Here is a 16,192-nt window from a genome sequence, read left to right as displayed (position 1 = left end):
CACATGACATAAGAGCAGTTTACTTTTACTTCTGGTTGTACTGGCCTACTTCAAAGTGGATATCTTTACTGTGCAGTACTATGCAAAAATGTTGAGCCACACCTTGTTTCAGGAGAACCGTTCTCCTGACTTTCTAAAGGTCTTTCAAAGCTTTCCTTGGATATTGGCTGTTTGTTTGTTTTTTTGTTTTTTTGTTTGGTTGTTTGTTTGTTTTTTACCCTTTCTGCGTCCCATCCTTGTGCTTGACCATTTTCAGAGGCATGTTTTTCTTTGTTTGTTAAGCCACTAAACGCTGACTTATGGATCATTCAGACATACTGTAAGCAAGGTTACCTAACTCAACAGATGAACCAATGTTGTGTCTACGAATGACAGAAAACTTGGCAAAGAATAGTTTTTATATTTTATCTTTAGATATTTTGATACTGGCAGTTTGTCACAAAAACACACCATTGGTTCCCATTTCTTGAGCTGAAATTTTGAAAAATGCCTATGATAACAAAGTTCTACAGGCATAAAATTGTATTTCTACCCCAACAAGGTTGATTCCCAAAAATCTAGTAGTAAAAAATTTGTCCTATCATGCCATGGTGCTGTGGGAGTCCCGTGGACAAGTGGAGGATAAAAGAAGCGGTGGCAGGCTTAAACTATTTACAGCAGATGATCAGTATCTGTAAGTCACGTCCTTAAGGAATAGAAAAAGTGCAATAAAGAACTGACATCAGTTGCATCTGTTGGCCCATCTACAGTTTGCTGAAGCCTAATCAGAAATGGTATCATGGCAGCTGTCAAGAAGTCATTCTTAAGGAATGAATTTTCTGTCCAGAAGAACTGGACTAACAGTCAATGGCAACAACTCCTATGGAGTCATGAATCCAAATTTTACATTTATACATTTCAAGTCACTGTAAACATGTATGGATGAGGTGTACAACAGTGAATGTCGGCAGCCTTGTGTTAACAAAATAAAATAAATATTGTATGCGCTGTATTTCCAGTGGTATTGTGAATCTTGTCACAATACCACTGTTCTGCGTTCTTGAAGACAGAACGCAGAACAATACGATCAGATTTTGACCCACAATACAGTGCCATCTGGAAAGCATCTGACTGGCAGAAGCTTCATTTCTCAGCTTGCAAACATATTGCCAATACAATATAGCATACCTGAATAGAAAAATAAATATAGAATGGAATGCGATCAGGCATGAATTTCTTTCCTGGATCTCGACATTATTGAAGCAGTGTGGAATCATCTAGACACAGAATGGAACAAAAGGCAGACAGTTTCTTTGAATATTGTCCAAGAACTACTTGGTGCTTAAAGAAATTACAAGGTTATTTCAAAATATGTACTTCAAAGTTGCTGTTTGTTTGTTCTTTTACATTTGTACAAACTCTGTTTTTGCTTTATATACAGTATGTGTAGTTGCCCAGATCCCAATATTTCTATGTAGCACTGTGAGCAACAAGTCACATTTGACAGACCTTGCTAAAAACTAAATTAGAGGTCCTTAATGGATGAATTTCAAGTCATTGGTGGAGAGTCTATTATTTTACCTTATACCTTTTATTTCTACTGAACACTGTTATATAAAGAGAGCATCCTAATTACTTGTCTAAGGAGCTTGGAAAGAAAAGCTTCAAGCTTAAGTTGCTTGAAGACGTTTCAACTCTCATCCAAGAAGCTTCTTCAGTTATAGGGTCAAATGGTGGAGAGTCCCAGATTTAAGCTCTGTGGGACTAACCCACCCTATCATGTGATTTCCTGAGGTCAGAAATCACATTATTGGGTGGGGCTAGGTTTCACAATGAGTTCACCCGAAACCTTGGCTGATTGTGACCTACACCCATTTTCACACCTTGGCTCATGTCATTAGGTAGAAGATCATTAGGGGGTCCATTGTCCCTCTCTGTGGGTTACTCCCACAGAGCTTAAATCTGGGACTCTCCACCATTTGACCCTAGAACTGAAGAAGCTTCTCGGATGAGAGGTGGAACGTCTTCAAGCAACTTAAAGAAGTCCAGACGCTTTTCTTTACAAGCTCCTTAGACTACGCTTACTTGGATGACTGAGAACCTTCACAGACACCCTAATTACTTCAAACCATCTACAGATATCTTTGTTCACAGTGGCTTTTATATTGTCATGTTCATGCAGAATAAGTGTTGCAAATTATTAACCAAGAAATACGATTGGTTCCTAAAGAATAAGAGGATTGAGTATTTGTTTTTGTTCCAGAAAGAAAGTCAGACTGAGGGCTTTTTGTAAGTATTCATGCTGTAGAGATCAAGAGCTTATACAGTGGGGCAAAAAAGTATTTAGTCAGCCACCGATTGTGCCTGTTTTTTTTTTTTTTTTTTTTTTTTTTTTTTTTTTACACAACTGATTGTTCTTTTTCACAATGGAATGTCTAATATTTTAAAAATATTCATTTATGCAATCAAATTTAGAATATACAGTGGGGCAAAAAAGTATTTAGTCAGCCACTGATTGTGCAAGTTCCCCCACCTAAAATGATGACAGAGGTCAGTAATTTGCACCAGAGGTACACTTCAACTGTGAGAGACAGAATGTGAAAAAAAAAATCCATGAATCCACATGGTAGGATTTGTAAAGAATTTATTCGTAAATCAGGGTGGAAAATAAGTATTTGGTCAATAACAAAAATACAACTCAATACTTTGTAACATAACCTTTGTTGGCAATAACAGAGGTCAAACGTTTACTATAGGTCTTTACCAGGTTTGCACACACAGTAGCTGGTATTTTGGCCCATTCCTCCATGCAGATCTTCTCGAGAGCAGTGATGTTTTGGGGCTGTCGCCGAGCAACACGGACTTTCAACTCCCGCCACAGATTTTCTATGGGGTTGAGGTCTGGAGACTGGCTAGGCCACTCCATGACTTTCAAATGCTTCTTACGGAGCCACTCCTTTGTTGCCCGGGCGGTGTGTTTTGGATCATTGTCATGTTGGAAGACCCAGCCTCGTTTCATCTTCAAAGTTCTCACTGATGGAAGGAGGTTTTGGCTCAAAATCTCACGATACATGGCCCCATTCATTCTGTCCTTAACACGGATCAGTCGTCCTGTCCCCTTGGCAGAAAAACAGCCCCATAGCATGATGTTTCCACCCCCATGCTTCACAGTAGGTATGGTGTTCTTGGGATGCAACTCAGTATTCTTCTTCCTCCAAACACGACGAGTTGAGTTTATACCAAAAAGTTCTACTTTGGTTTCATCTGACCACATGACATTCTCCCAATCCTCTGCTGTATCATCCATGTGCTCTCTGGCAAACTTCAGACGGGCCTGGACAGATTGTGGGACAGATTGGCCTGGACAGCCCCAGATTGTGGGAGATTATCAGTGGTCTTGTATGTCTTCCATTTTCTGATGATTGCTCCCACAGTTGATTTTTTTCACACCAAGCTGCTTGCCTATTGTAGATTCACTCTTCCCAGTCTGGTGCAGGTCTACAATACTTTTCCTGGTGTCCTTCGAAAGCTCTTTGGTCTTGGCCATGGCGGAGTTTGGAGTCTGACTGTTTGAGGCTGTGGACAGGTGTCTTTTATACAGATGATGAGTTCAAACAGGTGCCATTCATACAGGTAACGAGTGGGGGACAGAAAAGCTTCTTACAGAAGACGTTACAGGTCTGTGAGAGCCAGAGATTTTCCTTGTTTGAGGTGACCAAATACTTATTTTCCACCCTAATTTACGAATAAATTCTTTACAAATCCTACCATGTGGATTCATGGATTTTTTTTTTCACATTCTGTCTCTCACAGTTGAAGTGTACCTCTGGTGCAAATTACTGACCTCTGTCATCATTTTAAGTGGGGGAACTTGCACAATCGGTGGATGACTAAATATTTTTTTGCCCCACTGTATGGGCATTAGCTCCCCAGAAAGAGCTCCCCTGTTTAATTGTTATTGTGTTTTGTTCTTTGTTTTTCTTTGAGTAAAAATATGCCTGGTTGTGGTGCTTTAATTTTCCTGCCTTGTTGATGGTTAGAGGTGTTCCATTCATGTACATGAACACACAAGAGTGGCTATTTTCATACATAAACTTATAACTTAAAATTAAACTATATCCTTTGTCTCATTAACTTTATATTTCACAATTGGCACATTCTGTGAAGTTCATATTGTCTGCCTGCCTTTGAGGGACTTTGAGGGAACGTGCAACTTCACACAAACAGGGCGGAGAATTAGAACAGGGTAATTGGTGCTCTGAGTGGAGCAAGAAGCTTGTGATCCTTTTGAGTGTGGCAGGCATATGTCTGTGTTACTTCCAGCTGTCCTAACTGAGAGCAAACTAATTACATCATGTTTGCACAATGCTAATTAGTATCCTAATTAAAAACATAACTGCTTTAGCGGGGGGTGGATGAAAGTAGGTTCAGCTCTGGACATGTAACCTGTGTTCTTGAAAAGACCAGGACTTAGTCTTAAAAGTGCTCATTTGTTCACTGGTATGCCTATGTAGCATAAGAGAAACATTTATAATTATGAAGCTTTTAATGATGGTGTTTTTTTTAGTAGGTTTTTTCTATGTAATTATATACAAGCAGAGAAAGAGTTGTGTGAGTTTGCCACGCTGTTTTCAGAGTTTCATTAAAATTACTTGTACTTTTCTTTGTTTTTCAGTAAAAATACATGGATTTAAATTCTTTTTCTCGCATACTTCATCCACACACAAACACTATTTATTTATTTATTTATTTATTTATTTACTCATTTATAAGTAACTCAGTACAGTTTATTTATAGAATATTTTTCACAGACATAAAGTGCCTTACAATAAAATAAGCAAATGTTAGGAGTAACCACAATAAAATATGAAAGCTAATAGAATTACACTTTAGTAGGAATACAAAACCATATTTAAAAAAAACAAAAAGGATTTAAAAAAGAAGGCCTGGTTAAAGTTTTGAACGAGTCCACAGAGTCGAATGTATCTCTGCAAAAGTTGATTCTGTTCATCTGGACGTAGCGTTTTGTGGGAGAAACGTTTCGTCACTCATCCAAGTGACTTCTGCAGTCAGCTGAGACTGAAGGTTTCCCCAATCTTATAAACAGACATTTGCATAATGACTGAAACCAGCCCACTGAAAGAACAATGGGCTGGGAGGTCAGTTCCTTAATGTTAATTATGCAAATTCTCATGACCATTGATCAACAACCATTGACCGGTGTAGATGTACATAGACTGCAGAGTCCTGGCCTGATGAGGTAGCTTTTCTGTGTTGTGCCATCCGCTTCGCCAAAGGTTGTTTGGTTTTCCCGATGTATAAATCCTGGCAATCCTCCTGGCACAACACAGAAGAGCTACCTCATCAGGCCAGGACTCTGCAGTCTATTTACACCTACAGGCCAGTGGACACTCTTCCAATGATGAGGATGTACACATCTTGGACAGGGAGGAACGTTGGTTTGAGTGCGGAGTCAAGGAGGCCATTTACGTGAAAAGGGAAAGACCATCTCTGAATCAAGGAGGGGGCCTAATGGTACATCTTTTGCCATCTTACAATGCTGTGATTGCAGCCATTCCCCAACTCTCTGTGAATGGTACTCACGGCCATTGATCAGTGGGTTTTGGTCAGTGGTTGTTAATCAATGGTCACACACCATGGTGTCAATGGTGTGTTTAATAAGAAGTAGGTTAGGGTTAGGATTAGATAAATAGTCTGGAGCTAGTCGATTTAATGCTCTGTATGAAAGTATGATCCATCCATTTTCTTCCGCTTATCCGGGGCCGGATCACGGGGGCAGCAGCCCAAGCAGAGAAGCCCAGAGCTCCCTCTCCCCAGCCACCTCCTCCAGCTTATCCGGGGGAACACCAAGGCGTTCCCAGGCCAGCTGAGAGATATGATCTCTCCAGCGTGTCCTGAGTCTGCCCTGGGGCCTCCTCCTGGTGGGACATGCCCGGAAAACCTCGCCCAGGGGGCATCCTTGTCAGATGCCCAAACCACCTCAACTGGTTCCTTTCGATGTGGAGGAGCAGCTGCTCTACTCTGAGGCCCTCCCGAATGGCCGAACTTCTCACCCTATCTCTAAGGGAGGGGCCAGCCACCCTTTGGAGGAAACCTATTTCCGCCGCCTGTATTCACGATCTCGTTCTTTTGGTCACTACCCACAGCTCGTGACCATAGGTGAGGGTAGGGACGTAGATTGACCGGTAAATTGAGAGCTTTGCTTTTACACTCAGCTCTCTTTTCACCACAACAGACCGGTACAGCGGCCGCATCACTGCAGCCGCTGCGCCAATCCATCTGTCGATCTCCGGCTCCCTTCTCCCATCACTCGTGAACAAGACCCCGAGATACTTAAACTCCTCCACTTGGGGCAGGGTCTCGTCCCTGACCCGGAGTGAACACTCCACCCTTTTCTGGCTGAGGACCATGGCCTCAGATTTGGAGGTGCTGATTCTCATTCCCACCACTGAAAGTATGAGAATTTTAAAATTAATTCTCAAAATACCTGGAAGCCAATATAGAAAGTATAAAATTAGGGTAATGTCAACTTGTTTGCTAGATTATGTAATGAGCGTGGCTGTAACATTTTGTATCGCTTAGAGGTGGGAAAGAGATGATTTATCTAATATGGTAAATAGGATATTACAGTAATCTAGATGCAATGACACAAATGCATGAACAATTTCCTCCAATTCAGGGGAACAGACTATAGCTCCCAAATGAGTGTCCCCTAAGTGAGAGAAAGAGAGGAATGTGATCAAATATTTCACTGAGATTGTGAACACTGGAGTTCGCAGATGAACAAAAGGAAGCAATCACTGCACTCATTCTTAAAAGCTTTTCAGGAGGAGCCATAATCATGACCTCAGTCTTATTGGAATTTAAAACAAGGTCATTGTTGGAGAGCCAGTCAGTTATCTGGGATAAAAAGAGAACTAGGTTGGACAGCATATCCAGCTGGTGAGGCTTAAGACATATGCAGCTAAATGTCTTTTGCATAAAAATGATAAGAAATGCCAAAAAAAAAAAAAAGATTGAGATGCTGGCTAAAGCAAGGATCTAAAAAGAGAATAATAACTGGTCTCGGATTGAGCCTTGCAGAACCCCAAAGGTCAGAGAAGAGTTAAAGGAAAACTTCCTTACCCTAACAGAAAAAGCCCTTTAAGACAAATAGGACAATATTGTCAACTGCATCAAATTCTATATAATTATAGACTGTAAATAAAAAAGCCTGATTGGACGGGCTTTGACTAATAGAAGCACAGTGCAGTCTGTCAGCATACAGTGGGGCAAAAAGTATTTAGTCAGCCACCGATTGTGCAAGTTCCCCCACTTAAAATGATGACAGAGGTCAGTAATTTGCACCAGAGGTACACTTCAACTGTGAGAGACAGAATGTGAAAAAAAAAATCCATGAATTCACATGGTAGGATTTGTAAAGAATTTATTCGTGGAAAATAAGTATTTGGTCACCTCAAACAAGGAAAATCTCTGGCTCTCACAGACCTGTAACGTCTTCTATAAGAAGCTTTTCTGTCCCCCACTCGTTACCTGTATGAATGGCACCTGTTTGAACTCATCATCTGTATAAAAGACACCTGTCCACAGCCTCAAACAGTCAGACTCCAAACTCCGCCATGGCCAAGACCAAAGAGCTTTCGAAGGACACCAGGAAAAGTATTGTAGACCTGCACCAGACTGGGAAGAGTGAATCTACAATAGGCAAGCAACTTGGTGTGAAAAAATCAACTGTGGGAGCAATCATCAGAAAATGGAAGACATACAAGACCACTGATAATCTCCCACAATCTGGGGCTCCACGCAAGATCTCATCCCGTGGGGTCACAATGATCATGAGAACAGTGAGCAAAGATCCCAGAACCACACTGGGGGACCTGGTGAATGACCTGCAGAGAGCTGGGACCAAAGTAACAAAGGTCACCATCAGTAACACACTACAACGGCAGGGAATCAAATCCCGCAGTGCCAGACGTGTTCCGCTGCTGAAGCCAGTGCATGTCCAGGCCCGTCTGAAGTTTGCCAGAGAGCACATGGATGATACAGCAGAGGATTGGGAGAATGTCATGTGGTCAGATGAAACCAAAGTAGAACTTTTTGGTATAAACTCAACTCGTCGTGTTTGGAGGAAGAAGAATACTGAGTTGCATCCCAAGAACACCATACCTACTGTGAAGCATGGGGGTGGAAACATCATGCTATGGGGCTGTTTTTCTGCCAAGGGGACAGGACGACTGATCCGTGTTAAGGACAGAATGAATGGGGCCATGTATCGTGAGATTTTGAGCCAAAACCTCCTTCCATCAGTGAGAACTTTGAAGATGAAACGAGGCTGGGTCTTCCAACATGACAATGATCCAAAACACACCGCCCGGGCAACAAAGGAGTGGCTCCGTAAGAAGCATTTGAAAGTCATGGAGTGGCCTAGCCAGTCTCCAGACCTCAACCCCATAGAAAATCTGTGGCGGGAGTTGAAAGTCCGTGTTGCTCGGCGACAGCCCCAAAACATCACTGCTCTCGAGAAGATCTGCATGGAGGAATGGGCCAAAATACCAGCTACTGTGTGTGCAAACCTGGTAAAGACCTATAGTAAACGTTTGACCTCTGTTATTGCCAACAAAGGTTATGTTACAAAGTATTGAGTTGTATTTTTGTTATTGACCAAATACTTATTTTCCACCCTGATTTACGAATAAATTCTTTACAAATCCTACCATGTGGATTCATGGATTTTTTTTTTTTCACATTCTGTCTCTCACAGTTGAAGTGTACCTCTGGTGCAAATTACTGACCTCTGTCATCATTTTAGGTGGGGGAACTTGCACAATCAGTGGCTGACTAAATACTTTTTTGCCCCACTGTATATTCTAAATTTGATTGCATAAATGAATATTTTTAAAATATTAGACATTCCATTGTGAAAAAGAACAATCAGTTGTGTAAAAAAAAAAAAAAAAAAAAAAAACAGGCAGCAGCGGCTGTGTGTCTTCTGAGCGACACTGCAAAGCTGGATTTCCAACCAGAAAGGTTGTTAGAGACAGGGCTGTGGGGAGGTTAACTGAGCACTATCCTGTTCTGATTTTGACACACAGAATGCGCTGTGTGTCAAAATCAGAACAGCTGTGGTTTGGGCAGCTGCCTAGGTGCAGCTCTGGCTGCTTCAGACCTCAGATGCACGAGAAGAGAACGAGGGTGAGAAAAAGATGGAATGAATAAGCCCACCTTAATTAGGGTACATGAGTGAATAGAATAGATTTTGTCTGGGGGTTTTTTGTTTTGTTTTGTTTTTGGCTCTTTCAGGTCATTTTAATACACTTTTTATACATTTTTATACATTTTTATTTTTATACCACAGCCAAATTCTGTGGTAAACAATCAAGGCATGATTTAAATGCAGAACTTTAGGATCAATTAAAGTGCTTTAACAAAAGTACTGTGTTAACTGTTTAGGAATTATTTCCATTTATGTACATAGTCCCACATTCTCAGATTATCCAATTATACAAACCAACCTAATTTGAAATATATAGGTTTTTGTCTGGGGTTCCCCCCCCCCTCCCCCCACTTGGAATAACCTTAAATTCTCTGGACTTCATACATGAGAGCATCTATCAATTGCAGATTTTGACAGTGACTTTGCCAAAGGATTCTGTGATCATTCACTTTAGTTTTCTTTAATGATCTTCCAGGCCTTTGGGTGTTAACCAGCTGGCAAGTTCATTCCATTTTTTCCCTTCTTTGCACCAGATTGTTTTTCTACTCCTACAGTTTTTATATCTCTTTGTCTTTTGGTCTAAAGATGTCCTCCTTCGCTTGTATTTCATCACTATACAGCTCTTCACAGAGAGTTCCAGTGAACAGCTACCAAATACAAATTGGCAGCTTCTGATTCCAAATGCCTGGAATCAACTCGGGATCATTTATCCGCTTAATTTGTCCCAAGATAATAGGTGGCAATATAAGTGGTTGTGAAGCTGCTTGTCATTCAATTGTATGACTATGTTTGAGTGGACTTTAATTCCAAAACATTTAATAGAATACTTTTGTGAAATAGAAACTGACATCTGCCCACCACAGAGCATATATAGAGAGAATATAAATAGCATATTACAGAGGACTGATATTTTCAAAGAAATGCATTTTAAGTCACATTTTCTTTTGTTGATTATCTGGAATTTTTTTCAGAATTAACTTTAACTTTAATGGAAACCCATCCTCTTTTCATCCTGCACCCATATGATTTTGCAACTATGATTCTAACACAAATCAAATAGCCAAATAATGAAGTCATTTGGCAGCACTTTGTTTACAGAGCATGGTTTCAGATAATATTCTGCAAGAATGAGTAACAAAAACACCAGCAACCATACAGCCAATATACACAACACAAATCACTCTCACAGCACTCACAGCCAGTACATTCCCTCACAACATAAAGTGTCAATTATAAATCCTAACTAGTGATCAAGAATATAGGTTTTACAGGTGTGTGTGTGTGTGTGTGTGCGCGCGCGCGTGTGTGCGTGTGCGCAAGATATGATATAGGAATTCTGAAATCGGCAGTCACAAACCCACAGAGATGGGGGTTATGCAGTGGGTCGGTGTGAAAGTTAAGAGAGAGAGGATTTTGGAACTAGACTGGAAACTTTGGATTCGCTAGGTCTCTAAAATGAAATTATTGTACTGGCTTTCTTCTGACACTGAGGTCCAAATGCTGAAAAAACCAATCGCATGTCAGTGAACAGAGACTAAAGACAGAAGCAAGCCTAATATGAAAGCACTTCACAGCGTGTAGAAAGCTTGCTCAAAGGTTGGATTAAAACACCTGTCAGTCCATGATGAAAATCATAAAACAATCCTTGGAAACTCATATTGCCTTCAAAAAACTTGATTAAAGGTTTGAATACTATTAAAACTGTAGGCCTAGTAGTTGTCAAATTATGATTTTAGAACTAGATTAGATGTATTTGTAGCCTAAAAAAACTACAAAAATGTTCTGCGGTTTATTATAGCATCCCCTTTGTGCTGTTTTTGAAGTCTTTTCAGTCTGTTAAATTAGTGTCAAGATTTTAGCATTGCATTCTATCTGAATCTAATATTCATCCACACGTATTTTAGACTGTTAAAATTATATACTGAAATTAAATATAACTGATCATTCAAAACCAGCAGGCTCAAATATAATTAACCTTTATTTTCAAATCTTACAATGTCAGATGAAATGAAACATGACTTTCACCATGGATTTGATTTTTGTGCCAAGATCAGAAAGTACAAAACACAAAAATAAATACATAGAGATAAATAAGAACTGTTTATCAAACGTTGAATAAATACATCTGTACACACTTTAACAACTTGGTCATTTTTGGAACAACTAATTTCCCACTGCTAATCAAATACAGAAGGCCATAGAAACTCTTAACCACTAATGCAATTTAGGCATACAGTGGGGCTGGCGCCTAGCCCAGTTGTCATTGGTTGAGAAGCAGGGTATGCTGTGGACAGGTTGCTAGTCCATCACAGGGCTAATACATAGAGACAACCACATTCACACCTATGACCAATTAAGAATCAACTCTTAACCTTGTATACACATCTTTAGACTGCGGTTGGAAATCAGAATATCCAGAGAGAACCCATCCAGGCTTAGGGGAAACATACAAACTCTACACCAGAAAGCCCCAGCCAGCAGATTGAAACCCAGAAACCTTCTTGCTATCTTGAATTTATTCATAGCTGTGTAGAGTAGTGCAATACTTATTTTACTCAAAAAAGAAAGCTTACAAGCAAAGGGCTCACATTTATGGGCCCTGGTTGTATGCATACTTTTTCAAGAAATTATTAAGTCATACTTACATTGACTATGGAATACTCTTGTACAAGCAGGCTTCATCTGAAAATTAATTTCACTGTTATCGAGAGTGACAGTAAAAGATTAGAGTAGAGTAGAGTACTGGGGATACTTATCAACAATATCAGCCACAACTGTTTAGTACATGAGTTGGAATGTGGGACTTGATTCACTATGAATAAATCATGAGCCTTCATACAGTACTACTTTTGGGGACATGCTTTGTGTTTCAAAGTAAGGGCCTGCACTTTTATAGCGCTTTACTTAGTCACTATGGACCCCAAAGCGCTTTACACTACATTCAGTCATCCACCCACCCATTCACCCACCTATCCACCCACCCATTCACACACTGGTGATGGCAAGCTACATTGTAGCCACAGCCGCCCTGGGGCGCACTGACAGAGGCGAGGCTGCCGGACACTAGCGCCACCGGGCCCTCTGACCACCACCAGTAGGCAACGGGTGAAGTGTCTTGCCCAAGGACACAACGACCGAGACTGTCAAACCTGCAACTTTCCGAGTACAAGACGAACTGTCAACTCTTGAGCCACAATCGCCCTAAGTAATGCCACTACAGCAGACGGCCCTAGATTTCTGTGCCAGGCCTATTCACAATGTTACTCCTTGAGAGGCTGAACCCTACACATCACTTCTGTCCCCAGTAAATCTGTATAGGGGGACTGATGAGGTTGGTGCTACAAAAGCCAAGCCATCTCTGTCTGTGTATTCAGGGGGAACTGTCCATTTTGAAACCACCAGGATCAACGCCAGCTTCTTATGTCTTCTTTTCTGAACAACTAGCAGGACTGCACAAGCATCCAAGAGGGTGGATGGTTATGGGTTGGCAAGAGATCTAAAATGACAAAGTAGACGTGTCATTTGGATGATAAAAAAAAAAAAGAAATCTTCCTCAAATTTTTGGATTCTCTTTTGGACTATCTTATCGCCTACTGGCTTTACTGTGGACATTAAGTTTGTCAGTTCAGATGCCTGGAAAGGGCTGCAATGTGGGGGAGATTTTGTGTGTGTGTGTGTGTGTGTGTGTGTGTGTGTGTGTGTGTGTGTGTGTGTGTGGCACAGTGAAATAGGTTCTCTGTGATTTTCAGTTGTAAGTAAACAGCAGCTACACTTCTACCACATATTGCAATTTTTCAGTGGTGGGAGGCAGGGACCCCTGAATATAGAATTTATTGAGCTTTTTCCCACCTGTTTTAAACTCCGGGAAAGCTACTAGAAAAAAGAAAGCACACCAGCGTATGTGTTGCTTCATTGAATATACCAGTAGTTCCTGCAGAGGTTTTAACAAGCAGGTGAAGAAGTCAAATGCCCTTGCAAATACATTTTGCTATGGTTTTTAAAAAAAAAAAAAAAAAAAAAAAAGGTCAGCATTGCTCTCCAGTTGTCCTGCTAAACAATGGTGGGAAAGCAACAGGAGAGAAAAAAATGTCATTTTTCTACAATAAGAAAATACTTAACTGCTTAAGTGAAGTCCGTTTTTCTGATGACTGGTGACAAAACTTCTTCATTGCTGTGTAACGGCAACCTTCACTGTTTTTTTTGTTTGTTTTTTGTTTTTTTGAGGTGGGGGATAGGACAACCTTCACTGTTGCTGTGAAGGACGTTAATGATCTTTTCTTTTTTCACCAGTAGAAGTGATTTGAATGATGGAGTCTGGAAACAAAGATATTCTTAGACATCCAGCATGTGAGGATATAAAACGTATAGCTTTAGAAGCCACTGACCATTTAATGGCTGTTTGCACTGGAAGTGTTTGAAGAGGTATAAGCTTAAGTGTTTATTACAATAGCACTCATTTGCCCAAGCAATTCAAGAAAATCATCTTGAAGGACCATAATGAGTTTTGCAATAGCTCAGCTCAGATGTCAGTAGCCGTGAAGGAAAGTCTGCACTGTGCTAAAAAGAGGACATTTTGCATAATTGCAGTGCACAAATGCAAGACAACAACATAAAGCTCATTAATTAACATGTGGAAATTGTGGGCTTTTATCATCAGTCCTCACTTCTGCCATCACTCAGCAAGTTATGTGAAGAATAGCTCTTGAATACAGATTAAAATTACAGCCATTCTGACCACATTCTGTAATGTTCCAAGTTGTTTCTGGAATGCAAAGTACAGACTGTGCAAACTGTAATCAGGACCACTACAGTTCTGCATCAATTTATATTTGGTTGTGATGTGTTGTTAGGGGACCTCTTTGCCCATCAATGCACAGAGCAGGAGAGCAGCAGCAAAAGCAATAACAGCCCCGGGTGCAGAACAGAGAAGGCATCTGCAACAACAGACTTTGGATAGAGTTACTGTAAGTGTCAAAGTGGCTTGTAGCCACAGCAGCAACTATAGGCACACTAAAGCAACTTAAAAATGATATGTGCCAATTGGATGCATGGGAGGATATCAACTGAGTGCATTTGTGAATCTACCAGGATTGCAGGCACATCTGTTATATGCATATTTATGAAGATCTATTCAAGACCTTTCCATATATCTTGCTGACTGATGGCTGAAATTCAGTGCTTGTTTATGCATATATAATTGTATTTTTTTATAAATCTGTATAAAGTAACTTGTACACCGTGCCAGGATTTGATTATGTTTTACAAGATGAACAAATGACACTCATATTCTGCATACTGTTTGCAATGTGATAAATTAAGTCTGCAATACTGATTAACGGCAGAAATTACTGAGTGGATGATCTGATGGCACAGTACCTGATAGGATTATTTCCTTCCATTTAGGCGTGTGTCTGCAGAGAGTTGTGCACTTTGTCTCTGTGTTGCTACACATGTGTTCAGAGATGCACAGTCTGAGGTTTTGCTGCAAGTTGTTTCTGTTTTTGTGCTGTGTTGAAATTGTCTAAGGTATGACAATTTGTGCAGCTGTCTCCACTTCTTTCACATCCACCTGAGAGGTAGATAAAGAGTGGAGTGAAGACTTGTCAGCCTGTTTGATAACGTTTAAATCAAAGTTCTGCTCGGGGCATACTCGTCTGAGCCCTTTGTTACAGAGATCTGCTTCACACTGACAACAATCTCAGCTTGAGCAGCAAAAAGTTGAGCTGGAATAATTTTGAGCAGATTCAGAAAGCTTTAGAAATTGCTTAGCCTGTCAAAACTCTGAGCATTTTTTTTTCTTATTAATGCAATGTGGATTTACCTGTAGCCAAGTCACAAATAGGCTCTTTTAAAGGTTAAGTTGTAAAGGGTCTGAGAAAAAAAATGCTCAGAGGCAAAATTGGATAAGGAGGTTGAGTGTGCCTTTGCCTTTTTTTTCCGTGTGGAGATCAGTTCATAGCAGGTTAGAGTAAAATGTCAAACAAAATTCTTACTTATTTGCAGCATCTCAACAAGGTTGACTTGACCTGTGGGAAAGCACTGACATTTAAACTGTTCCAAATTATTCACCTGTGATGATTTCTAATTTACTTTTTCTAGTGTATCCAATGTGCTGTGTGATAGAAATGAGCCTTTTATTATCCCTGTATTTAGGTGTGACCATGCACTTATCCCCCAGGGTGCACTCTGCACAGGTCACCAGGTCTATCAGAGAATTAACATGGATAGAAAGACAACTGCTGAGAGCATGACCAAAAAGTTGACTCTGTTCATCTGGACTTTTTCAGTGGACGAAACGCTTCGCCACTCATCCAAGTGACGTCTTCACTCTCAGCTGACTGCAAGTTTCTCCAGCCTTATAAACAGTACATTTACATAATGACTAAAACTAGCACGACTAACGAACAATGGCAATGTTCGTCGATGAACCTTATAATAAGGTTCGTCCATAAAACATTTCTCCCACTGAAAACACTATGTCCAGAGGATCAGGAATTAACCTTTTGTGATTTTCTTACCTGGATGATTGAGCATGCATCAAGATACTCAGAGCATGGTGGTGTAGTGGTTAGCACTGTTGCCCCACAATAAGATAGTCCTGCGTTTTAATCATGTCTGGGGTCTTTCCGTGTGGCATTTACATCTTCTCTCCAGCTACTTCCTCCCACAGTCCAAACACACAGATGAGGGATGGATGGATATGTATAATGCAAAAGTTACTCTATATTTTTTTTTCAGGAACACGTTGTTCTAAAAACAAGAGTCTGGAAAATAACGGGGGAAAATGCTCCTCTTTCAATAACCATAATAATTCATTAAAATTGTTATAATAATTAATCCAGTTGTATGTTAATCATCAAAGAGTAGTAAACAGTTACCGACTAAAGTGAAAAATTTAATATTTTAATTTCAGCTTTAATTAACATTTTCAAAAAGAATACTTGTGTGCTGAGCTGCCTTTTAATCTTTGTGAGACAT

At 40.2% G+C, this 16,192-nt stretch overlaps 2 protein-coding genes across 4 annotated transcripts in view; one reads left to right on the top strand and one right to left on the bottom strand.

The window, feature by feature from the left end:
* Positions 1–16,192, bottom strand: part of LOC309709922 (uncharacterized protein) — a 322,961-nt gene that overhangs the window by 5,033 nt on the left and 301,736 nt on the right. The gene's annotated exons all lie outside the window — the stretch shown is intronic.
* Positions 1–16,192, top strand: part of lrrtm4l1 (leucine rich repeat transmembrane neuronal 4 like 1) — a 90,042-nt gene that overhangs the window by 71,829 nt on the left and 2,021 nt on the right. The gene's annotated exons all lie outside the window — the stretch shown is intronic.

Source organism: Aulonocara stuartgranti, assembly GCF_965226115.1.
Source record: "Aulonocara stuartgranti genome assembly, chromosome: 7".
Lineage (NCBI taxonomy): Eukaryota > Metazoa > Chordata > Actinopteri > Cichliformes > Cichlidae > Aulonocara > Aulonocara stuartgranti.
This window is presented reverse-complemented; position numbering and strand designations above follow the sequence as displayed.